At 38.1% G+C, this 27,739-nt stretch overlaps 1 long non-coding RNA gene across 1 annotated transcript; it reads right to left on the reverse strand.

Annotated features, from left to right (window-relative positions):
• Window positions 1-24,023: 24,023 nt before the first annotated feature.
• On the reverse strand, window positions 24,024-27,439 carry LOC113535913 (uncharacterized). The gene is made up of 3 exons (XR_003403650.2): window positions 27,316-27,439; window positions 25,345-25,427; window positions 24,024-25,211 (listed from the first exon to the last, which is right to left on the reverse strand). It is a non-coding gene; the product is annotated as an uncharacterized LOC113535913 (long non-coding RNA).
• Between the last annotated feature and the right edge of the window lie 300 nt (window positions 27,440-27,739).

Consider the following 27,739-nt stretch of genomic DNA (forward strand, 5'->3'; position numbering starts at 1 on the left):
ATTAAAAAATAGATAAAAAAGCATTGTTTAACATAGAAAATGTATAATCATTGATATGTTTATTTAACGTTTATGGAAGAAGTCTCCATGGGAACTAACTTGTTCCACAACATTAAATGTTACTGTACACTGATAAAAAAAAAGTACAATGTGTCATTCTTTAATAAATATAAAAATATAATGGTGGCAAATTGCTGTGGTATAAGAGGAAGAAAACACTTCAGAATGTTTTGTTATTGAATGTTTTGTATTAAAGCTGACTTTAATTCCTTGTCCCCTTCACACACATGTATATATACACTGAGCTGAGGATTCCTGGGTGACCAAAAGGTCACATTTCTCTCACTCACCCAGGTTGCATTGAGGTTGCTCTTGCCCAATAAGGTCAGTCCACTCTGTAATAGATGACCGTGATCACTCAGTTCTCTCCTCAGGCTTACAGCTCCATGATGCTCTGTTTTCAATGATGGATTGACCCACCAGAGAGCCCCCGGGCGCAGCTCCACCAGGGGACCTCTGTCCATGAAACATCTGTACAGCTCCACGCCAACAGATGTACTGAGTTCTTTGCTCTCATTGTCCTGCTCCCAAAACAGGCAGAAGAGCCACTCTACTGATCCATCAGAGATGATGACAGGTAGATTTGTTCTCAGTGTGTGTTCGCAGGGGATAAGTACACTCTGGATAGCCACATGATGGCTCATTGGAGCTTTTGCTGCTGCCATGCCTCAAAGGTAAAGTGGTCACTTTCATTTTGGACATTGCTCAACTAGGCCAGACAGTCTGCATACCAAAATCTCCTGGCTGGAAAACAGCCTGGTGTGCAATATCTTCTACTCTGACACTCTGGGAATGTATCATCAACGAGTAAACATGCACTGAGTGGCTTTAGCCAAGATAAAGAGGTTAACCCATTCATAGAGAGGGCAAAAATAATCCTAACATTTGTTTGAAGAGTTTTACTTGGTAAGTGATATCTGGAAATGTTATCACTGAATATTGGAGAGATGGTAGAAGAACTGCTTTGTCTCTGATAATTTAATAAAGAACTTTTACCAGAATATATTTATAGATTACAAGCTCATAGTTAATGCAGAAAGAATTACAAAAGAGAACGGAATCCGTGCCTCAAATCACACTGATTTTGGTTACGGAGTGTAAATTTTGAAAAGAACTAATGACAAAATAATGACAGCAGTTCTGACAACATAAACTAGCTTCCTTGGTAATGTCACAAATTGTCTAAATAAATACCAAACACAGATATTTGTAGCTTTCATGTAAGACAGTTTGCTTGCATGTACACATGTAAACTGCGGTAAAATGTAGAAATGTCAGATTAATCCATCAAGGGATCATCCACCACTCTGTTCATGCTGTACATCTGTTAGAGTTTGTGGGGAATTTTAATCAACTGCTCAAATCAGTCTTGCAAAAAGATCACTTTCTGACCTTAAAAATATGTTGTGAAAAAGATGCAGAGTAACTGATAGGTTTTAAAATGTAGCAGAAAGTGGATATAGCACTAGGCACTAATATCTTGTTGTATAGATCAGGAGTGCTAACCCTTTTTTTGTAGCCAGTGACACCTTTCAGAGTAGAAAGATTTTTTTGCTCCATGTTAGTTAACGTGAGCAGCTGACGCATACATAAACACTACAAATTGCAATTTTCATGTTATTTTGTGTAGTCTACAACCATGGTCGCAACAGCACATAGCTATAATTCATACTCTAGCCCTACTACATGTGCCACAGAGCATAAAATCTAGTTGAGTTAACAAAATTTATTGGACCATATACTGTAATAACACATTTTTAATAACATCAGGAGCTCAGGTGCTTCTTCAGTCCCTTGTAGTCTTGAGATTGCACTACTGCAACTCGCTTTAGGCAGGTCTTCCTCTGCATGCCATCTGACCCTGCAACTGATCCAGAATGCAGCTGCATGGCTTGTAACTGAGCTTGGGGAGATGGATTACATCACCCCATTGCTGCTTCCTCCAAATATAAAACTCTTGCACAGTCAAAAAATGGACCAGCACTCAACCTGAAGGCATTTAATCCTGATCTGCACCACAAGGTTATCTCCGTGCATGTAGCTTGGCTCGACGTGGGCTACTATCCCTCAACATACAAGGAAAACCTGCATCAAGACTTTTCTGTGTTCTAACAAAAAAAATCTGGACTTGTACTCCACTCTAACTATCTGTAATAGATTTAGCTTAATTGTATTTTTAGACACTGACCTATTTGTCTTAACATGAGAATATGTTTTTGAAGGAGACTACAAAGCACTTCTGGATAAGGACATCTGCCAAATCTTGTAAATGTAAATATGTTAGTAAGGTTTGGATTAAACTGATTTAGTGACCAGGCTCATAACTGTAATAATGTAATAATAACTGTAATAAATATACCAGCTATAATAGTGGTTGATTACGTCCACCACTCTAACATCATATTTAAAAATAAATTGCACACTGTCTCACTATGATTTGGACCCCTGGGGTTCTATGTGAGCAATTGAGGTTTGCTGACTTTCGCAAACTGTTACTTGCAACAACTTGATCAGTCTGATGCCGTTAAAGGTTACCGCTGCATGATCGATTAGACATTAAACCCAACAGGGTTTATTTCATACATGTGACACTTTAAAATGAAACCATTTTAGGTTATGTCCTGCAGTTTTTCATTGGTTATTATTTTTTCCACACACACATACACACACACAATTGAATAATTTGATAAGTGTTTATTGCAACTCATAAAATACATGTCAGCTTATTACCAACCTCAAAAACAGTCACTGCTGACTGCCAAGTTTAGACAGAGAGAAAAGGGCAAAAGAGGTCTAATTTAAAAAAAGGCATGTCAGTATTTCTTTTATTGGGAATATTATAATATTGTTTGAAAAGACAACCAGAAGAAAATATGTGAAAAATATATAGGATGCTGCACATATAATTCACATATAAAAAAACCCCCAAAAACAAACAAACAAACAACAAAAAAAAGCTGTTTTTTGCTTTGGGTTGCTTTTCCATATTTTGTATTTTTATGAAACCCTTATGCTGAATAATTAGATTCACTTGGGATTTGGTTGGATGAGTTATCGAGTAAACAAGTAAAAGGAAAAAGAAGTGTGTTCTTGCTGTAATTTTAACAGTATTCAATCTAATACTATTAATTTCGCAGAACTATAAAATACATTAACTTAAAAAAATGATATTTTATTACAAAATAGCCACAGTTATACTTTACATTTCTGTTTGTTTATGTACCAACCCCTAAATAGTAAAGTTAAAAGGTATTAAAAGTAATTAATATTGTAGATTAACACATTAACATGCATTAACATACATAACCCTTTAACTCCCAGCCTATTATTTGGTCATTCATCTTAAAGTATTTTATACCACAGTATTGGTGATTATTTTCTGATGCTCCACGAAATCTAAGTCTAAAAATAAAAAAGAGTAATAAAGTGTTGTTATCTAATCAAGAAAAACATATAATCATTGATTCCTGTAAAGAAATGTTTGTTTAACATTAATGGAAGGAGTCTCCAGTGCCAGTGCTTTGTTTTCCACCACAGGAAAGTCTTCAGGGCCAAGGACTTTGCCTTTCTGGTTTCTCTTTTCTCTGAATAGCTTTTAAGAAAGCGAAAAAAGAGATGGTGTTGCGGGAACAACTGTTTACTGCTGTTATAATATAAGCGATAACAGGAACTTCCTAGTTTTGCAGATGTTCCACAATCTTAATGATAATTATAATGTAATTGTTGACACACTGCTGTGGTATAAGAGGAATAAAACACTTCAGGATGTTTTGGAAAATAATCCAATGGGGATGGTAACAGTGTTTCCGTTTCATGTTGGGCTGCATTACATGACTACATCATTGATTAACAGCATGCCATAATTGGGTGGTTATATGATGTCACTTAAAGCAGTTTGTTCAATAAAATGTAAATATTAAGTGAAATAATTCAAACAGAAATGAATTGAGAAGGTGGAAGTCCAGATTTCACTCGTGAGTCGAGCATGAACCACACTTGAATCAGTCAGTAATTGTACTGAGATCAGTAGAGAACTATAGTGCCATGATCCAAATTATTATTATGAGTGATGTGTAAGAAAACTGCTCCATATGCAGCATTCCTCTCTCTCTCTCTCTCTCTCTCTCTCACTCACACACAGATACGAAGTCGACTGTCCGAATCTGGCCCACTCCTATGCCAAGTCCCACACACTTGGCTGAAAAAAATGGTGTGTGAGAAGTAAAGGTGCTGAAAATGAAATGAGATCTCCTGCTTTCAACCTTTTCATACAAACAGTTCTCATCATTATCTGTTAGCTGCTTATGCTCCTTTTTCTTTCAACAAATGTCAGAGCATCAGCTAATACTCGGGTGACTTAAGGACATATAAGGACTCACTTTATATTTCTCGCTAAATGTGTGCACTTCTCTCTCGCTGTGTAAACTGCAAACAGCTCAACATCCAAATGAAGCCTAGACACATTACCCAGGCAAATATGTTCACTTACCATAATTTGAGTGGGTGGCATTAGAGCAAATCTACAGCACTGCATACACACACATACACACACTCCTCAAAGGCACCCATTCACAAGATGATCTGCACACTGCACACAACATTTGCTGCTTTCATCAAGGTTGTGTGTTAAACATCAGCAAATAGAAAATCTGTTTTCTGGCTTCCTGAATCATCTTTATGACAACTGGTCATTATATGCACATGCGTTTGCAAACACACACTCACACGCACACGCACACACACACACACACAACACACACATGTGGCAGTGTAGTGTGCCATTTTTTTCAGCATATTATGTCTTCCAGTGAAACCTCTTTGTCCTGCCCTTTTGGAAACAATCATCAACTTCGATTTTTCTCCTCTTGCACCAGAATTATCCAAGCTCAGCCTTATTTCTATTAAAACCAATAAGCAAAATGTGTGAATTTAGGTTAGCCCAGGCAATTTTTTTTTCAGTTTTCCAATTTTCCACACCTGAGCAGATATCCTGACAACTGACCACCCGACTTATTGAGACAGTAAATGTACATTTTGCCTTATACTCAATTTTCTTTAAAGATAACAAACATAGACTGCTAACATTATCTAGAAAATAAATAATAACTACACAAAAAGTGCATTAGTTAGTCTTGACACTCATATTTGTCTAAAATGAACCCCCCTCACATGAACCAATACCAGATTTTCCCCACCTCTGTCATCTCACCTCTTTTATCCATTTTATCTACATTTCTTGAGTACACAGTAAAAATAAAAATGATAAAAATGGCCAGTGCCCATAGATCTTAGCACCATGGACTAGTCATGGAATTATGACTATTAGACTGGTTCCAATATAAGAACCTCATTCATACAGGTACCACAGTATGCTGAATTCTCAAATCTGATTGGTCAGAAGGAAACAGCAGCTCTGATAGTTCTGGCTGTAATTCAAATCACAGGTTGATATTAATGTGCTCTTTCTGTTATGTGACTGTTTCTATAGTAACTGCTTATTCAGACTTGTATGGTGGACAATCCACATAAGCAAATGTAGGTTTTTTTGTAAGGAGTTTATTTAGTATTTTTGGAAGGAGTCTCCAGTGTCAGCATTTTGAAATAGTTAATGTACAGGGTGTCCCAAAAGTCTCCATACATAGGGGAAATTAACACATTTTAGCAAAATGTCTTCCAAAATTTCATACTTAGTTTATATTTTATATATATATATATATATATATTTTTTTTTTCCAGATAGCCTTTAAGAATGCCTTTAACAAAAAAAAATAACATATTGAAATACTTCTCATGGCTGGATTGGGAAGCTGTCACAAGGTTGCAAGGGACTTGAACAGGAAACATGGCAAGCACATCACACACAACACTGCTGCCAAACTTATTAACAAATGAAAAAAAAAAACTGGAAGTGTTGTGGACCAACCGAGAAGTGGACGTCCACGAACATCCACTGTTGAAGGCATAACCGACGTGGTGCTGGCACACATAGTCCCCTATGTATGGAGACTTTTGGGACACCCTGTAGTTATGTTGTGACTGTAAGTCTTCCAACATGGGAAAGTCTTCAGGACGGATAGCTTTGATGTTTCTTGGTAGCGGGACAAGCTATATTTTTGTCTTATTAACTTGAAGACATAAAAAAGAAAGGCTATAATGTAAGCAAAAGAACTAACTTGCTTCATGGATGTTCCACAATGTTAAAATTAATTACAAATGAATACAAAGTATGCCATTTTTTCATTGCTACTGTATAAGAGGAATAAAACCCTTCAGAACATACTGATATTGGAAAATAATCAACTTCAAGGTGATTGCAGTCACACTGCTTCGGGTCAGGCCATATTATACCACCCTGTCTTTGATTACTTTCCTATAACAGTACAGATCCAGGTGTTTTATTCCTTACTTACTCTACTCTATAATCCTGCTCCTTTTAGAGACGAATAAGACAACAATATTTCCAACAATTGTCATAGTAATTCTCATGAATCAAGTTAGAAGTTTTGAGGTTAGGGTTAAATGTGGAGTTAGTATAGCTTTTCTTACAACTTTATTTGTATCTGACAAAAGTAAACATAATCTAAGAATTCAATGAAACCATATTTATAGCCATGAACTAATCAATAATCACTAACTCATGTTTGCCGCTTATCCGAACCCTTGTACGAAAGTTATTTATAGCTGAGCCTTCATAAATTCTGTTTCAAACTAAGATTAAGGCTAGACTGAATAATGTTCAATAGGAAGTGCTGGGATTAATCAGACACAGTGAAAAAAAAATATATAGTCAAAGCATCAAAGGACTCCTACGGTACATCACAGCTAGCGCACATCTGCGATATTTGAAGTCAAAACACATTCAAAAAGGCAACTGTCTTCTTTTCCTATAGACATGACTGTATTGCAGAGTGATAGCAACATCTCTAAGACATATTTATCTGCATGGGCTTATATGAAGTATATATATATATTTTTTTGATAATAAAGAAGAATTGCCAGTCTTTTGTTCCCAGGCCAAGTTTGAAATCTTAGCCACACTACATCTGTCGAGAAATAGCTTCTCCTCTCTAATTAGGGGGCAAAAACTTGCAAAATTCCTTAGCGCACTTGTCTGAAATGGTAAGCGAGCACTCAGGGCCATTTCACACGCTGCCTGCGAAATGCACGTTCCATCCTTCCTAGCCGATCTCACTCCCACTTCAAAATATTTGCCGTGAACGACTTGTGAAGTGAGGGCTTTGAAATGTCTAAACTGCACCCATTCATTGCAGTCTATCAGCGCTAGCACATCAAAGTGCAGTGAGTCTCTCAGATCTGCTTGGCTCAGTCGAACAGCACTGTATATGGATGTCGGCGTGCGTTATTGGTATTCATGACACATACTTCTAAACTGGCCCAATATGCACGGCTGTTATTTGTAAATACACTTCAAACATCTCGACGGTAGTTTAGTATGTGGAGAGAGTGTGGCAGGTTTTTTGACAAAATATCTCCATTATTGGATTCCATCAGAAATGGAGCCAAATAGTTTAGAACAGTATTTATTCCATAACACGTTATTTGGATCAAGTTCTTTTGCCTGTTTTCTCCCACCAGACCACTGATGAGAATTTTCATTGTCCTCCATCTCTCTCTCTCTCTCTCTTTTCCTCTGGCTGCACTGGATAAATGCAGTAATCTCACAGGGAAACAAGGCTAATCTGCAGAACAATGCAGAAACTAATAATGTCTCCTCATCAGAGACGCGTCCTCTCATTGGATTTGCTCATCACGCAAATGCACCCCTTGATCCGCTGGTTGGAATGAGGAGAGAGAGAGAGATAGAGAGAGAGAGAGAGAGAGAGAGAGAGGATAGACCAGGCCACATTTCTTACACTCTTAGAAACAAAAGGGTTTCTTTGGATGGTTAACAGTTAACTAAATATGGCTAAATATGTTTTAACTGGAAGTTTTTCTAAAAGACAAAGGATGCTACATAGAACTCATTCTTTCATCTTCAGTAGCCACTTTATCCTGTGGATTTCCTCCGGATCCGGAAGCTATCCCAGGAACACTGGGTGCTAGGTGGAAATACACCCAGAATGGGACACAAGTACACATTCACATCTAGGGGCAATTTAATGTAGCCAGTCCACCCTGGTTTGTTTTTTCAAGGTGGGAGGAAACCGGAGAACCTGGAGGAAACCCACAGGGGCATGGGGAGAACAGACAGTAAACTGAGCTCAGGATCAAAACTTGGGATTCTGGAACTGTGAGGCAGCAACACTACCAACTGTGTCACCATGCCACCTCTATACAGAATTGAGGATTCATGGACATACAGAGTTTCAGTAAACTGGGATGTTTTGATGCTAAATGTATACATTTTCTTCTGATTCAGACCTGGCAAATTAATTAATAGGCGCGAAAGTGCCCTTTTTTCCTACCCTTACTTTGCACATGATGTAATTATTCTTTGTAAATCACTCACAACACACCCATTTTTGCTCACCCATTGTTTTGCACCCCCAAATTAGCAGGCATTATTTGGGATCTTAGTAAATCAGGGTCTCAATATCATAATATGATCTGGGGGTTACATGAAGGCATTATTAACAACAGTATTACACAAGCCAATGGAAATACCCAAGAAAGATAGAAATACACGACTACGTGTGTGTGTGTGTTTGTGTGTGTGTGTGTGTGTGTGTGTGTGTGTGGGTGGGTGGTGGGGGGTGTTATCAAGTGCTCATCATCCAAGACCAGACATTTCCCTTCTCATCAAGCGTGTTCCTTTGTGCCGTCTCTGCTGTTCCTTTCAGGCTGTTAAGACAATTAATGAATAAATGAATGACAATCAGTGGATGAAATGAAAAAGTGACAACAGGTTAAAAAGGTGGAGGAGATGGAAAACAGACAGGATTTGTGAGGACTTATTGGAAGAGAGAGAAAGACAAGAGTGTGGGAGGGAAGAGAGAAATAGAAAGGAAGGAAGGAATAAAAAATGCGAGCGAAAGAGAACATGCATGTGTGTGTGTGTGAGAGAGAGAGAGAGCCAGAAAGTAAGAAATAAAGGCGCTTCATTGCTTTCTTCCAGGTGCCTCTATCCGCATGATTTCATCCCAGCACCACAATCAACCCCCTTAATGAAATATGTAATTAACATATTATAATTGTGGTAAGGATGGTTTTGACAGAAATCATTTTCCATATCTAATTCTATGCTAATTTAATCTGTTCCTCACTCCCCGACATGACCCTTGGTGATTAAGTTTCATGGCAGATTTCTTCCTCTCACCACCACTATGTGCGTACATGAGGGAGAAAGAATGGGAGTGTGTGTGTATGTGTGTATGTGGTGAACCTGTGTGTGTGTGTGTGTGTGTATGATTTCCAGGCTCTTGACGGACGGGCACGGGTGACGCGGGCCTCTCAGACGTGGCTGTCAGTGTGCGCTGTTGGAGCAGATGGCCCAGAATGGCAGGAGACGGAGGAGAGGCAGCGGGCGGGCGATATGTGTGGTCTGCACTCCTCCACATGAGCAAAGGAGGGAAGAGGGGGGAAAAAAGAGAGGAGAGGTGAGCGAGAGTGCAGGAGAGAGGGAGGGAGGAGAGTAGAGGAGAGAGGTGGCTCACTAACCAGTGTTAGAGAAGAGGTTGCACTTTGTCAAATGTTTCCTCACGTTTGACATTCCGCCTCTCAGTTCCGCTGTGTTAATGTCAGTTTTAAAGACGGCCGCTGGTGACAGTCAGCCGATGCTGGCACAGCTCTGAGAAAAACACTTTCTTCATGTTTGAGGAACACCTTTCAAACTCCGCTCCCGTTTTGAATGATCCTATTTACGCGGTTATCATACTCAACCTCAAACATGTTTCATTACTGAGGCTAACAAGAATATCAGCTTTCAGTTTTAACACACACACACACACACACACAAAATCCTAGTCTTACTATCCTTATGAGGACCTTACAGTAATATAATTATTAATGCAGCTAATTAATACTATCCATACACCTTAATCTAACTGTAACCTCAATAACTAAAGGGAAAACCTTTGTCTCTTTTAATTTGTTTTTATTTTTTTTTTTAAATAAGCAGAATTCCTCATGGGGACCAAACAAATGTCCCCAAAAAGTCAAAACTATCAGATATTCCTATTCTTGTCATTTATGTGTTATTATATAAAGACAGAAAGTTTGCAACATCGATATCATGGAAATATAACCAAAACAATTTTTTCATCTGTTTCATTTTTTAATGTTTCTTTATCTGTTAATTAAAATTTGATTGTCAGTTTTGGTAACAAAATGATACCAAAATATATTTTTATGACAAGATATATTAAAATCTATAACGTAGCAAAATTAAGACATTCTGTTTCGATGGTCATATGTACATTCACAGCAGTTAACAACTGCCCTAACTAAGGAAATACATAAATAATATAAGATTCCTTGATCAAAAAAAAAAAAAAAATCACCTGTGTCATTTCTTAACTAATACTTGGTTACACCTTCCTTTGCGTGTCCCCCGTGTCTTCAATTTCAGCCACTCTTCCACTTACGGGTTGTGCTAATCAACTAGACATTATGCTATCAATTTTAATGTTTCACCTGCTGTTCCAAACAACCTTATAAGTTTTCTTTCTTTATTTTTGTTTTATGGTGGTGGTTGAGGTCTACTGAGGTCCGGAGGTCAAAGTGTCAAAGTGTCCCAGTGGTCCGTCATTATGTACACGAAACACAAAGGTAACCTCAGTGTCTGTTCAACAAGAGACCACTGGTTTTTACTCATCCATGTGCGGAACCTATTGACATTACATAATATGGTGTTGCTACTGAACGATGCAACTATTTTGAAATAACAGCACTTATAAAGCAGCTCATCTCCTTTGCCGTTCACATAAACCATTTCTTCCCTCAGCTCCCACCCAATTTAACCTCTGACAGCAATGATTAAAGCTTTCTCTGCGCTACTTCCTCATCATGTTGGACCTAAATCACTTTTAAATATAATAAACAACATTTTGTCATCTTAGTGACACCAAAAACTAAACACTTGCTTCTAGGACAGATACAAAATTGTCAATCATCTTTAAGGAGAAATACAATTCCAATATTGCTCTTGTGACAACTTTTACATTTGGACAAGTCATTTTCATTAACCTTCTCCTAGCAAACTCAACAGGAGAATCAAAATCAACCTTGGGGTGGTGTGATGTGGTCTGACGTCATACTTTTTATCCATTTATAGTTACATTTGATGTTGTTGAAAATCTGTGAGACAAGATAGTTCCTGTTATCATGTATGTTATAGGAGCTATAAACAGTTGTTCCCCTTACCAGCCAATCTGCCTTGAAGTTAATAAGAAAGTTACCAAGAAACCACAAAATCCTCCATTTTGAAGACTTTCCCGTGTCTGAAAACTTGCAGTTGCAGCTTTACCTCTGACAAAGTACTCACACTGGAGACTCCTTCCAAAAACGCCAAATAAACATCTCCTCACATAAAACACCATATCAACAATTACACAAGCTTTTAATTTGTTTCATCCACCATACAAGTCCATGAGTAAGTACTTACTATAGAAACAATGACATATTAGAAAGAGAACAATAATATAAACCTAACCAATGACATATTAGAAAGAGAATATAAACCTAACAATGACATATTAGAAAGAGAACAATAATATAAATCTAACCTAACACAAATGTCTTAAAACATAGAACCATTTTCAGACATGCTGAGATTTCTTTTCTCTTCCACGTGTGGCCCAAACAGACACTCAGTATTGAATGTTCTTCTTTTCACTTAATTCACTTAATTCTTTTTTCACTTAATTTCACTTAATTCAATTCAGTTTCACTTAAGATTTAATCAGTGGCGGTGATTTGTCAAGCCAATTGGAGATTTGTCAAGTTGATTAACAAAGTAGTCGAATGATCTTTCTCAAATGTACTTCCTAAAAAAAAAACCTTGTTGTGAAATTCACCATTTAATTAAAATTAGTCTAGTTCTGTGTATCAGATGACCACTTTAAGCTCAATAAACATGAATGTTCCCTCTCACTCTTCAGCCTGTGGGTCAAGCAAACTCAGAGACAGTAACAATTACTATAACAATGCACAATTATAGTATGAGGAGAAAATCTCTGTGAATATAAAACAGAAGCAAAAATGATCAGAGTGGGCTTTTGTGATCTGGTGTAATAAGAGATGGTGAATATCCAACTGACATTTAGCCATTACCTTTTTAACAGCACATCTATCAAAAACAAAACCAACACTGCTGTTTTTATTCATATGTTAAGTCATATGGCATACTAAGGAAAGTAAGTGCGGGATTAACTATGTGGGATTGGAATCAGGCCATTGACTTGGGAGAAAACGAGGAGCTATCAGTCCATCTCTTGTTGCACAGATGTCTGAGAATGAGAGTGCCCCCCACGTGAAGTGCCTCCTCTCATGTGCGTCGCAAAGGTCAAATAACTAGGGATGCGAAGCGGACTAGAATTAATGCATAACAGCTGAGTGCAGAAGGAATGTGGCGATGAGTGACAGCATGTATGCCACTGCATAATGAGCAGATCTGGCCCTTAAATCTCAAGCTTCTGTGCAGACTCCAGAGCCCTTCATGCCCTCAGGTGGGCTAACCTCCCCATGCGGGCGCAGAGCACATCCAGTGCCCGCTACACTGAGGTGTGGGCATGAAACTCTACAGGAAGCTGACGGCTGCCTCTGAATGTCTGCATGTCTCCTTCAGTAGATAATTTGAGACAGAGTTGACAGTGTGGTAGTCTGTGTGTCCTTGACAAGCCCGCAAAATAAATTTCCCTGTTGTAGCTCACAGAGAACAGATTTGTTTTCACTTTTTACTGTGTATCAAGTCGAACTGAAACTAGAGCAATCATATATAAAGCTATCACTATGAAACTCCATTGACTGGCACACTAACTCCAGTTTTAATAAACCCTTTTCACATGTCTGGGTATTTTGCTGCCGGAAGTAGCCTTCCTAAAGGCAGTATAATACTGCATTTAATTTCTAAAGCAAATTCAACTTCTAAAGCAAATACTTGTACTTTCAGCATAACTCATTTAAAAGTAACGAAGGGCTACTTTGTTTACTGATCTTGCTGTGATCAGTCATGTTGATTTGGGCGTCACTTGCTGAACTTGGGGTTGAGAAGACCATCTGAATTTTCTAAGTAGGAATTCCAAGTTAAAGGGGTGTTTTCTATGTTTTGTTTGTTTTTCCTAGTCGGAGGTCTGAGTTACAAGTTAAAGTCGAATTCAGTGTAACTATACTTCCACTACAACAAACACAGTTCAGCGAAAGAAATGAAATAAACATTGTGTATGAGAGGTGTTACAGAATGAAAGAAACAGTGCAAATATAGTTTAGTGAGTAGAAATGGTTCGCTATCTGAACAAAGCTAATCTGACAGACTCTCAAGCTAACAAGCAGAGTTTAACCTCAAGCTTGTGTGGCTTTTCATTCCTCATAATCAACTGGTAGCATCTCGCTCTGACTACCACCGCGGTGTTGACTACATTTGACACAACAAGCAAAAACACTCATCATTCGCTCTACAAGTGTTAACACAGTTCTCAATTAACTAGAAATACAGCTAGCTAACATTAGCAAAAGTTTTATTTTTTTCACCTGTCTACAATTTTATAATTTTGTAAAGTCATTAATGGAAATGAACTGAAATGTGACAAATGTGAAATAATATGTACACAATATCAGATAACTACTGTACCTAGTCAGCTGCTTGTCATCGACTCTTATGTTAGTTAATGTGAACTTACCCTGATAGCTGTGAATTAACTCTTCCACAAAGAGTTTATATCGTTTTTTTTTTTTTTTTTTACAAAGACGTGGTGGAAAAATCTTTTCCTTGTGAAAGAATAATGTTAATAATGCTACTGTTTCTATGGTAAACAATCAACTTGAAGGCTAAATCAGTATACCCTGATCAGTATACCATACCCTGCCTCTTCATACTTTGCTTTTTTGTGAAAATGGCCCACCGAATCATGGCAGGCTTACTGAGTGTGTTATCTGGCATTTCTGTGTTTGTTGTGAGAGTGAGAATTGATCATGTGATCCACTTCCATGACACATCTTTGGAGAAATGTAGCATGGCATGTACTGTCTAATGCAATTACAAATACCAGGTGTGACAGTCTAATCTGTCAGTCCTGATTTGTTCTGGTGGCATGAAACCACTCAGGAGGCTGGACCAAATATCAGTACATGATGTGTATTAGTAAAGCGGTAAATCATAAAAGCCAGACATTTATCTTGATAAGAGTATGAAGCTCAATAACCAAAATCCAAATCACAATCAAAAACCTTATAAAACCAGGAAGCAAATCTAAAATTTCAAGAAAGTAGATTCATTTATAGGTGGCACAGAGTGTGTGTTGCCACCCTTGAAAAAAGCCTTGCCACCCCAGTGGCCACTCCAGCTCTGACCTCACGTGACATCTTTGACAGGTTTATTACTCTTTGCAGTTTCTGCAGGCTTATGAATCACATCTAGGTCATGATTCCTTAAATCAAGTGTGGTGTTGTAGACATTTTGACTAAACCCCGTTAGTATTAGTAACTCACAAGCACATATAAAGCCAATGGGCACATTTACCATTGAACAGCTTACAAACAGAACAAATATGGCAGTAGGGAGTTCATCTGCAGCGAGACTCTGCCCTTTAGTATACTTGATAATGAAATGTAAATTAAAATTAGCACTAATCAAAAGCATTCAGCTAGTTGACCTCAGGTAGCACTGAACACTGTTTACTTTACATGCATCTTTAACATCACTTCTGTGTATTAAAAAAGTACATTTTTGATTTTAATCAACTTGTTGCATAGCACCCCAAGTGCATAGTATATCCTTTTACGTATTATTTTATGTATGACTGCATCATAGTATACGATTGGAGATCCAGAATTAGATTAGCAATCTATTCAGTGATCTATAAGAAATCCTTGATTAAATATCCCTCACTTTATCTTGCAAGAAAAAAAAATCTAATAATAAAGACGAAATAAAAATGTAGCGTACAGCTGAACATGGGTTAAAAAAAAAAACAGTCAGGTCCACAAATATTTGGACATTGATAATGTTATTGTTGTCTGTCTAGCAAAGTATATTGGAGTTGAAATTAAATGATAAATATGACAAATTAATTGAGGGTTTCTGCATCCAAATAGGATGAAATCAACTATTTGGTCCATATATGTTATATATTTTATATATGTTAAAAAGAAAGAATGCACTGGTCAGTTCAGGAACACCAAAAGGCTTGGAAGACCATGGAAACAACTATGGTGGAGGACAGAAGAATTCATTCCTTAGTGAAGAAAAAAAAAATCCTTCACAACAGTTGGACTAATAAAGAACACCCTCGAGGAGGAAGGTGTATCTGTGTCAAAGTCAACAATCACGAGAAGACTTCACCAGAGTACATACAAAGGTTTTACTACAAGATGTGAACCACTGATAAGCCTCAAAACAACGACATGTGGACAAATGAGACAAAGATCAACTTGTACCAGAATGATGGGAAGAGAAGAATATGAAGAAGGGATAGAAGTGCTCATGAACTGAAGCGTACCACTATGTATGGCTGCCAATAGAACTGGTTCCCTGGTATTTATTGATGATATGATTTCTGACAGAAGCAGCAGGATGAATTCTGAAGTGAATAGGGCTCTATTATCTGCTCAGATTCAGCCAAGTGCTTCAAAACTCACTGGACGGTGCTTCACAGTGCAGATGGATAATGACCCAAAGCATACTTCGAAAGCAACCCACAATGTTTTTAAGGCAAAGAAGTGGAACGGTATACAGATGAGATGGAATATCTTCTAGAGATATACAGCAAAATTTGACATTGAAGCTCAAGAGACTACAACTGATTTAAAAAAATACAGATTTTCCTGTATACAAGCAAAAATAAAGAATTATTATATTATTTATAATATACCTAGAGTCCAAGTGTGAAAACACTCAACCATCCAACACACACAAAAAACTAACTAACTAAAACAATGTATGTACAGCAATGTATGTACGTACAAAAACTGTATGACATTGAGATTATATTAAGGCTGCAGTGCTTTTGGGAAACAAAGCCAGATTGCTAGAGAACACCAGAGGAGAAATAAAGAAAGAAACTTGTCACCCATCCTGTGCATCTTTTTTTCTCCCATTATCATTTTCTGGGTCAAATAAAAAAAATTAGACCAAATATACACAGGGAACAGTTGCTTATATACACACGCACACTCTTCAGTGTGGATGAAGTTGCACAGTAATGTGGCCCATCTGCTCACTTTGATTGGCAGGTGTACATGGATGCCACATCAGCTGCCAATACCTGGAGACAGCAATGTCACAGCGGCGGCTCTCTCGGGATGTGTTCCACTCGCTCACTCTGTCTTCACACATGAAATAACCGTCTCAGGTGGCAAAAAATTGGCTTGATGATAAAGAAGAAAACATTTATGGTTTGACGGTTCTCCAGGAGGCCTTAAGGGCACAGCTTTCATATCAAATGGATCCCTAGCCATGATTAAACGTTGCTATGTGAGACTAGTGTAATACTAGTGAACAGAATACACACACATAGATAGCACAGTGGTGTTCATAGGGCTACATGACACCTTCATATTCTTCTCATGAAAACTTATGCAAAACTGCATAAACATTTATAAAGTCTAGATTATAAGATTTCTATGAATGCATGCACCTTAAGTTAAGGGTGTTTCTTATTTCTGCTTATAAAGTTCTTATGAACACTTATGAACATATCATTATGCTGTAATGACAGTTATGTATATCTTCTCTGGCTTTAGTGGTCCTTATGTATGCTTATATTTTCCTTTTTCATGAATATTTATGACAATATTATGACTCTGTAATTACATTTTTTGTGTATATTTCTCTAGGTCTTAAGTGAGTTTTTTTTTTATTATTTATAAGATTTTTATGAATGTCAATAACTATCATGACACAGTAATGACAGAGTTGTGTAGATTTTCTCTGTGGCTTAAGTAAAGGTGCAGAGAAATGTGTTTCTTATTCCTGCTTACAAAGTTCTTACGTACACTTTTGTACATGTCATGATGGCATAGTGACAGTTTTGTGCATTTTCTGTGTCCTTTACTTTTCTTATTTCTGCTTATACCATATTATCACATTATCATATTATCACACTGTATAAACATTTATAAAGGCAGACTTGTTAACATAAGTTTGTTTTATAACAACTGACTTTGTAACTTGGTGCACTTCTGCTATGTCAGAGTCACATAATGGTAATAATGCCACGTAGGTATGGTTACATTTGAAAAATGATTACAATACTGTAATAACAGAGTTATGTTACGCATTTATTTAAGCTCATGCAAGTTTATATCAGTTGTTATGAAGTGTTTATGCATGTCATCTAACCCTATAAACACTACCCTTATACATTATAAGGTTCTATCTAAAGTTCCCACGTTTGCATCTTGAGAGATTCATACCCCATTCAATTGGCCTGCATTTTGTCTGTAGCTATTATACAATTAATAAAAAGTACTTGTTGACCTAATGCAGGGAGTTAATTATATAATCAACAAATTCATTTTTCACTCCCAGTGGACTGCAAATCTTCAGAAGAATATTAGCTGTATAATTGCTACTGTAAATATGCATACTTGACGTGTTAATTTATGTTAATTAATCTACAAGTCATTGGGGTGTAGAGAGAAAAAAATCAAGTGACACAGAGATGTATTTAACAGTGAGTCGATCTCTCTCAGGAATGAACAAAATGAAATCTCAGACACGTGCACGTGTGTGCATGTGTGTGTGTGTGTGTGTGTGTGTGTGTGTGAGTGTATGTGAGTGTGAGAGTGATTCTTTGTCAGCTAAGTTTCCCTGGAGTTCAGAATGACAGGTAAGGAGCATAAGTAGTGGATGAGTGAATAGACAAAGAAAGAGAGACAGGGAGAGAGAACTGGGAGGAGAGAAAGGAACAGAAAGACTTAATATAAACCAAAAATATTTCTTTATCATGTGCTGTATGTGCAGGGATGGAGTAACACTTGAGTAATTGTACTTTGTTACTATATTTAAGTATTATTTTGGAGTATATATGGTCTACTTTACTTGAGTATGATTGAAATTGAATACCTGTACTCAAGACATACTTTTTACTCCTTACATTTTTATTTAGACCTTCAAAAGTCTCGTTACAAATCTTGAAGGTCTCTCTTCTTCTCTGATCATGCCAGTGACTCTACGCTATACATAGATAAAATCAGCTCAGTTTAGCATCCATCTACCGTTTCACTTTAGTATTCAATCAGGTTCAACAGTGCAGAAAAAATGGAGTTAACACAGACTCGTATAAAATGAGGAGTCTTCTTTGCCTCTCTAGAAGACATGAAGTCCATCTAATTTGAAAAATTTTGTTGAGGTAAGTTTTGCTAATTTACTAGCATTAACAGGCTAATTAACTAAGCCTGTTTTCTTTGCTAATGCCAGATTAGACTAGTAACGATTCCAGTAGCTAACATAGCTGGCTAGGCAGCAAGTCAAATTCTTGGTTATTTACATGATAATTTACTTCTGATTAAATTATCAACAAACTACGTTGAGTGAGTCAAGCATATGACCTTACAAAGTTCGAATGTTGTTTTCAGGCAAAACAAAAATCATAATACAGTTTTAGATAAGTAATAAAAGGCACTTTTTCACATGAAAACATGACATGAATTTTATTTAATTTAAAAAGATGGGTTTTTTTTTTTACTTTTCAATACTTGAGCAGCACTGCTTTTTTTTTACTTTCACACGAGTAATTTTTTTAGCTGAATATTTCCACTTATAATTGAGTAAGATTTTCACATCTACATTCTTTCACTTAATTATAAATTCTCTTTGTCCACCCCTGTGTATGTGTATCTGTATGTTACAGATATGTAATATCTTTAACGCATCAGTGATCACCGAGGTCACTGTCAGGTGTCAGTCATTAATTTCCCTGCCAGCTTTTTGTCCCTGCCAGTGGATGTCTTCATAATCTCGACTAGACACTGTATTAACCCCGCGCATACAGCGATATGCATCTAAAATGGTTTTGTAGCCCTGAGGGTGAGCAAAATGACTGAAGTTATCAAACACCGCTGCCACCTCATGAGAATCCGACCTGTCACAACACACTGAATGCTCCACATCTCGCTGTAGCCCTCCAATGCCCTGTACATCTGCAACACACAACGTCCCTGTAAGCAAGAACTTCCTCCACTAACTCTTCCATCAAATGACAGAATGACAGTTAATATAGAGCAACTTAATCTTAGTTGAGTTCTGATTAATGGCTGCGTTTTGGTGGTTTAAGCTTCACATGCTAATCGGAGACAGATCGCCATGGATGGAGGGAGTGGCTCATTTTTAAAAAGCAGAACCTCATTTTTTTCCCCTTTCTTTTCCATCATAAGATTCAGGGAGTGAAAAAGATGACTGAGGTGATGAATAATGTCATAAAATCACGCATGGTGATAAAGCAGGTGAACATGCCGAGGTGTAATGCTGATGTTTATCCAATAAATGCAAATCCCTAAACCTAAAATAAACATCTGGTAACACTTTCTATAAAGCCTGTGTTCATAAACCTTTATAACTGTGCTTATAGTTCTTTGTAAGATTGTGATGATTCACTTTACCCTCTAAGAATGCTTCATAAAGCTCCAATAATGTGTTCTTGATAATATATATTCATTCGTACATTTTTTTTTATTTCTCTGTGTTTATATATGGTGTGCTCAGTGGAGCTTCAGGCTAGAATTATGATTTATGGAATTTGGTGTCATATTGTCATGCTGACATAATTGTGTTGGTGGTCTTTCATGGTGTCTTTTCCACCATGAAACTCCAATACTGCTCCATTCCATATGTTCTAGCTAAGGCCCTGTTTCAATGTGATGCTTTAGAAATGCTGTATGCAGGTTTGTGGGTGTGTACATCACAACCCCAAACTCCGCCTACTGAGAGACCACAGACCGTCCCCTATCAGCTACTATCTGGAGCAGCTCGACAGACTGCTGGGGGCCCATGGGGCAAATTCTCTGGCATCTTTCCCTGTGATGGACCTCCTGGAACACAGAAAATGGAGCACGAGAGAAAGAAATCCTACTCCATTTTGTCCTCTGCCGTCTCCACTGATGTGTGTCTCGTCTTAGCATGATTGATTTTAATAAGTATCAGTGATTGCTGGCAGTTTTGTTACACTGCATACATCTTTTGTTTTTCAAACTCATGCACCATCTTCATTCACAAGTCTGTCCTTTGGCAATGGAGTAAACGTGCCCTTTCACAGGAAGTGGAGATAATGCTTTGTTGAAGCTGAAAGTAGATTGAATGCTGGATGGCTCAAATTAGTCCCCCCTTCCCCATAACCACCTCTCTCTCGTGATCTGTTGCTAAGTAACAGTTGACAGACAGGGGGTGACAGGCCAGTGATGACAGCGTTTGATGGCAATGTGTCTGTGGCTTGATGGCTGCGAGCTAGCGTCGCCTCATTTAAGCCTGGGAGAGAGTGAGAAAGAAAGAGAGAGAGAGAGAAAGAGATGAGTGTATGTGCAAACAGCCGAGCCAAATGCGACAGAGACGCAGCCAAAATACGGCGAGTCACACATGTTAGATGTGAAAATGCAGCCGTGTTACCATATGATGCCTGTTTTTTTTGCATGATAACAGAACGTATGGCTTTAAGAATATCTGAATAGGAGCATATTGGGTTATCATGGTAGCATATTATATCATGCTGCATTTAAAAAAAAAAAGTAAGAAATGCATTAAAGGAGAAATATGGGAAATATGACACGAGGCGGGTGGACGAAGAGAGAAACAATAATAATGATGGTATGCAAAGAGGAGAGATAGACAGGGAAGATGGGAGAGAGGGAATAAGAGAAAAGAAGAAGTCTTGGCACAGTATTGGCTAGAGAAAGGTTTATTATTCTCGCCAGCACTCAATCAAAAGCTGGCCCTCCGAACAGAGACTAATGCTGGAGAATCCTCCTCAGGGCTCTCTCTCTCTCGCACTCACACACACATACACACACATACACACTGTCTTTCTTTTCCCCCTCCAGTGTGTGTGAGTGGTATCCATCTGTCAGCTGTCAGTGCTAGTGAAAGATATCCAGAGCTGTCACATCTTGTCAGCTCTCAGAGCTGAGGCCTATTGCAGCTGCTCGGGCCAACACACACATCACACACATACACACACACACACACACACACACACACACACACACACTGTCCTCGAACCAAAAAACGAGCAGGAGTGAGACACAAAGATAGATGAAAGCCAAATGGAAAGCAGAAGTGTATGAGAAGAAAGAGAAATAGAGAAACGATGTGTGATAGAAAGGGGGAGATTAGCAAGAAAAACATTACAGATACTTTGCTAAGAAAGAGAGTAATGACGGCCAGGGTGGGACGGAGACATGGAGCAGACATAAGTCAAAGGCACATACTGTACATAAGTCAGAGGACGTTCTGCAGATTTCTGAACTGGAATGAATGGGATGGGGAAAGAAGAGAAAACTGTGGGCGAGGTAAAGTGAGGGCAGAGACGGAGGTCAGGAGAAAGCTGTTAATATTCTGCATGCACTATAATAAATCAATTCACATTCCTATGAAATACAAATGAAATGCACAAACATGTAGAGCTTGAATATACACAAATAAATGAAACTATCAAATTTTTTACTAATTTTAAGTTTGAAATAATTGCATAATGCCACATCATACCTATGTATATTTTCCTATAAAAGAAGTTTTATTCTTTTTATACCACAGCAATTTAGTTAACACTAACTAATTCCTAAATATTAAGCAATGTCACACCATGCTTTTTTCCATTTATAGTTATGTTTAATGCCGCAGAATGTCAAGAAGCAAGTTAGCTCCTGTTATCATTTACATTATAGCAGCTATAAACAGTCGTTCCCTCACCAGCCTCTCTCTCTCGAAGTTAATACGACAAAAAAACATAGTCTGTCATGTTACAGAGAAACTACAAAGTGCATACTCCCCTGTCCTGAAGATTTTTACACTAGAGACTCCTTCCATAAATGCCATAAACAAATAAACACACAGAAATCTTCACCATATCAAAGACGATGTTTTTACTCGCTAAATAGCGTTTTGTTTATTATTATGTTTCGATTATGTGAACTATCCGACATACGAGTCTCTGAATTCTCTGTTACTATAATAACAATAAAATATTAGATGAGTACATTAATATAAACAGTCAGAGCTGTTGTTATAGAAAATAATCAACATCTTTCAACCAATCAGATTTGAGAATTCAACATTGCTGCTGTATAACAGGTAGTATATTGTGTGTGTGCTGTGCCTTCTGAAAACCCAATTTTAAATTTATCCATCAAAAATAAGATTTCAACAGATATTTGAAATCTCTCTCTCTCTCTATCTGTGTGTGTGTGTGTGTGTTTGACACTGAAAGACTGAGAGCGCATGTTGATGAATGTGTATGAATGAGTATGCTGGTGAAATTCGGGATTAGCATATGCAACCTCAGCAACACTCTGATATTAGCCACCCTGACGGGAGGAAAAGCAGCATGTGTTGGGGGTTTAAAAAGTGTGTTTTCAAAGACTGAGGCCATGCATGTGTGTGTCTTTGTGAGCGTGTGTGTGTGTGCACACTTATGCATGTACCAGGAGAGATCTGAGGCCTATGTGATGCACAGGCATCTGCTCAATGTAAAACAAACCCCTTCTGTTTTGTTCTTCAAAAAACATGTTCTCCATCTTCAAAGCGCAAGACCAAAGTGGAGAACGTACCAAAGGTGTGCATAAAAACACAAGCTGCAAACACACATTCACGCTCACTAATTCCCTTTTCCTACGCACTGTGTTCACAAACGGCGTTTAAGATTTGAGAATCCCCCCTTCTTCTTTCACAAGGCATCCGCTAGCTCTCTGATAAATGCTGAGACAAACTCAAAGGCAAACAAACGTGGATTCAAAGCCAGCATTTTGCTGCAACTTAAAGAAGCCTGAGCTTGTGACAACATGTCACCTGGGCTTGTGGGTTCGTTTAGTCAACAGAGCTACGATAGACTCACTGTTTTATTCATACTGTGGAACGCAGGGTTTGATTATCATTACAAATATTTGAAGTTCTCAGATGCTAAATTTAGAGGGCTTAGTGTAACCAGGTTTATTCTAATAAATATACAACACAGGGATTAATTAACAGTGATAGTGTTTAAATTGAACATTTTCAGACCTACATTACAACCTACCTTACTTTCTGTTTAGTCCAAAAGTTTACATCCCTTCTGGGGTCTACAGAGGTGAAAAAAAAAAGTATTAGTATAAGTACTAGGCCACCAGGAGAGTGAAAGCACCAATGTGATGCTCAGTCCCATGTTTTGGTTACCTAGAAATTTGACTAGGCTAAACGCAGTAGCTAACATAATGTAATACATAAGGCCAGCTAGTTAACTAGTTAAGTGACTTACTTTTGAGAAAGGAAACCATTCAACAGTTAAGAATCTTGCTAATGAACACAAAAGTTGTAGCTTGGCAGTGCTGGATTTGATCTCAAAACAAATAAGTAGCCTTGACCACTGAGTCACCACTGTACATGCATCCAACCAACCAAACAACCCTCCCAATTCCTTCCATCCATCCATCCATCCATCTACCTATCCATCCATCCAACCAACAATTCCACCCACCCATCCACCCAACCTACCTACCAACCCAAATCCATCCATCCAACCAACCAAAACACCCACCCACCCATTCCATCATCAACCAAAGAACCTACCCAATTCCATCCACCCATTCCATCCATCCATCCATCCATCCATCCATCCAACCAACCAACCAACCAACCAATTACACCCACCAACCAATTCCACCCATCCATCCATTCAATCCAATCCAAGCAATCTTGGGAACACTGCATGCTAGGCAAGAGAATTCACCCTGAATGAGATGCCACTCCATCGCAGGACACCATGCACACACACATTCACACCTAAGGGAACTATTGCATAAACAATTCATCTACTGAGGAGCCCAGAGGAAAGTCACACAAACATTCAAAACTCCACATAAACAGTAAACCAAGCTCAGGATGAAACCCAGGACCTTGGAGCTGTGAGGAGGCAATGCTACCCACCATTTACCACCATTGTGCCCTTGAATGAAATTCATGAGGACATGACCCAGGGATGGGAAGACTGAGTATCCATAGTCCTTATTTTCTCTTGCTAATGCTTTTGAGGACATTGTGTTTGCAACCTTGACAAAAGATTTAATGAATCCACCTAGTAAAAACTGCAGATGTGTGCACTGCAGCAGGTAGTGGCATTCAGAAGCATGCAGATTAGTTACAGAATCAAGGTGTGTCACAATACTGTGAAGTGCATTACATTTAAGCATGCATACTAAATGAAAACTTTTGTCCTTACGGTTTTCTTTTTCTACTTCCAACTATGAATAAAAAGCTAATAGCATGGACACAAAGTCTGCTTGGGTGACCAGGCTAGTGATTTGTCCACGTCTAGCTCTGTATGAAAAAAAAAAAAGAGATAGAGAAAATGTACCTCTGTTTGTGTGTGAGTGTGTGTGTATGATTGTTCTATAGCTAGGTGGACTTCATGATAAGAGTGTCATATTTTGTGTTTGTTTTCAGTTATTCTTTCACATCAGTGGGAGAAATGTATCTTTCATGTACACAATGACAATGACAACCCTTAAGGATTAAAATGCCATAAATTGTGTCTTACTTGTACTTAGCAAAATGCTAGCTGAGCCTTCATTCAAAATCAGAGCATGTTCGGCGTGTCTGAAGTCAAAAACTTCACCCTCTGTCTCTGAACAGTGCTCTGAAGAGACATACACAAACCTTTAGTGAGTGAACGAGTGAGACAGAGACTGAAGCGTTCAGAGGAAGAGAGGCGCCGCAGGAAAGTTCCAGATGCAATCGCTTTTTTTGTTTGTTTGTTTGTGTGTGCGTAAATGCAGTTGTGATGAAATATTGATGCTCCCTTCCAAACTGTCTTGTAAAGTCATCTCGTCTCTTTCGGGCCTTCCATCTGCAGCACCTGAGGAAGAGGAGAGGAGAACGCAGCTGACAGAAGAGATGAACTCAGGCTTCCAGCGCCAGGCTGTCAGAAACGACACTCCCCGCTTTACAAACAGACAGTATCGCTAACTTCCTCTACCTTTCTACTGTACCTCTCATGCGCTCTGTCTCTCCCCCCCTGGCTAAGATGCAGCATGCAAGGGTCTGACAGATGGTAATGGATGGCATGTGAATTCTGTGGATGTGACAGGAAACATGATTTTGGCTGTATCCAAATTATACAGTTATACAGTTTTGTTTATTAAGGAAGAAAATACAATGCTGTTTGCTGTTATAGGAAAATAATCAATGACATATTGGTTGAACGTGAAGATTACTATTACTAACCCCAAAGTTGATCATTTTCCTACAACAGCAAATCCTCTGTCATAGCACAGCACTTGGAAATTCTTGAATCTGATTGGCCAGAAGGTGTTTATTCATTTTCTGTAACAGCAGCTCTGACAGTAGTGTATCTGTAGTGTAATCTGTAGTGCCATCTGTAATTAAAACCAAAGTTTTATATTAACGCTGTCCTTCTAATATGTTATTGTTTCTGTAGTAACAACTAATCCACTTGGACTTGTGTGGTGAATAATAAATAGATGAATAATAGGGGAATATTGTGTTATTTAACAACGAAAAACATCTCATTATTGATATGATGAAGTGGTAAGTTTTTCGCTTTAGGAAAGTCAGTTTATTGGTAACATGACAAGCATTTTTTTTCTGTCTTATTAACTTCAGAAGTGAAAAAAGAGAGGCTGGTGAGGAAAAGATAGTTTATAACTGCTATATGTAAGTGATTACCTTGTCTCGCAGACATGTCACAAGATTAAATGTAACTTTAAAAGGTTAAAAGTCATTCTTTGTTCTTTAATGAATTAAAAATATATATCTTTGGCTAATTGCTATGTTATTTTAAGACGATTAAAACACCTTGGGGCATAATGTTATAGGAGAACAATTGTGGATTATTTTCCTATAACAGCATGCCCCAAAGTGTTTTATTGCTTACATAAGACAGTAATTTGCCAATGATTACATTTTTATATTAATTATATTAAATAACATGTTGTGCATCTATTTATAGGTACATTTAATCTTGCGGAACATCAAGAAAACAAGTTAGTTCCTGTTTTCACTTACTTTATAGCAGCTATAAACAGTCATTCCCTCACCAGCTTTCCAGGTGGTAACAGTAACTCAGCTTCAGGTCGGACTGCATTGCACAACTCTGTTGTTGTATTTGTCCATAACAGCACACGTTGTTGTGTTTTATTACTTAAATACTGTAATCAACATCATTCATCACTGGTAACATTAAACTTTAAAGCTTTCAATGTAAGCATAGCTATTTTAAGGATAGAGATAAAAAGCAGACCTGTACATCGAAAGCCAAAGACAATCTAATGTTAATGAAAGTTGACAATCTGCCATTAACAAGGGTTGATGCTCTGCTGTAATGAGGAGTCACATTGAGTGCAGTGTAAGAGCCAAATTCGTTCATCAATATCGTTTGACTTTGTCTGAGGGGAAAAACGTTCTGCTTTGCCTGAAGTGTACCGCAGTCATTACTGGCATCTTAATGGCATCACTGAACAGTTAAAAAGAATAATGAGGATTTTTTTTTATTAAAAAATGACATTGGGGTCTCACCCCATCCATGTCCACCCAACATCCGACAAGCTTTGCTTCCTGCTCTGAAAAGATGAGGGAAATATATAAAAAGAATAGCAGAAGATGTAATGGCAGGCTTTGGGAGGAAACAAAGTGTGTAAGAGACTGTAAAGAAACTGTAAAAACAGTAGCAGAGGAAAAGAAAAAGGGGGCAAGTGCTGCATGACTGAGGCTCTGTAGAGAGCACCGGAGAAAGGTGAAAGCTGTTTTGTCGAGAGAATAGTGACAGGGGAAACGCATTGAGGAGGTGACATGCTTGTTACAGCAGTCGATAGTGGCATCTGTCACGCAAGCTCTCCCATGACTCTTCCACACTTCTCTTCTGCCTTTGCCTTCAGAGACAGAGCGAGGTGTTCAGTGTGCCGGAATGACACGGTGACCGACAGCTTTAAAATCGTACTTACCTCCCTCTGTCTCTCACTGCCCTGTCTTTCTCCTTTCTTATCTTTCTCTTTTCCTCCAGGTCCTTCTGCTGGAATTCTCGATCACGGATGGGGAAACTGTAATCGTTCCACTCCTTCATTCCTGCTCACAGGATGTTTATTGACTTTGCTGATACAAAAGCACTGGAATGTGTTGTGTCACGGTTCAAGTGCAGTCATTTTGAGACGGTTAAATATTAACGCGCTTTTAATAATGTCTCAGTAGTGCCAGAGGGTCTGTGTATGGTCTAATAGCAAGACTGGATGTGTGTGTTTGTGAAAATGGAATCAGCTTCCACTTATATGAAGTACATAAAGCTGAACATTGTTTTTTTTTTTGTTTGTTCGTTTTAGTGTAAGGCTGCATTACCCCTACATAAGCCCCTCATGATAAAGGAATAACCCC

Source organism: Pangasianodon hypophthalmus, chromosome 23 (genome assembly GCF_027358585.1).
Source record: "Pangasianodon hypophthalmus isolate fPanHyp1 chromosome 23, fPanHyp1.pri, whole genome shotgun sequence".
NCBI lineage: Eukaryota > Metazoa > Chordata > Actinopteri > Siluriformes > Pangasiidae > Pangasianodon > Pangasianodon hypophthalmus.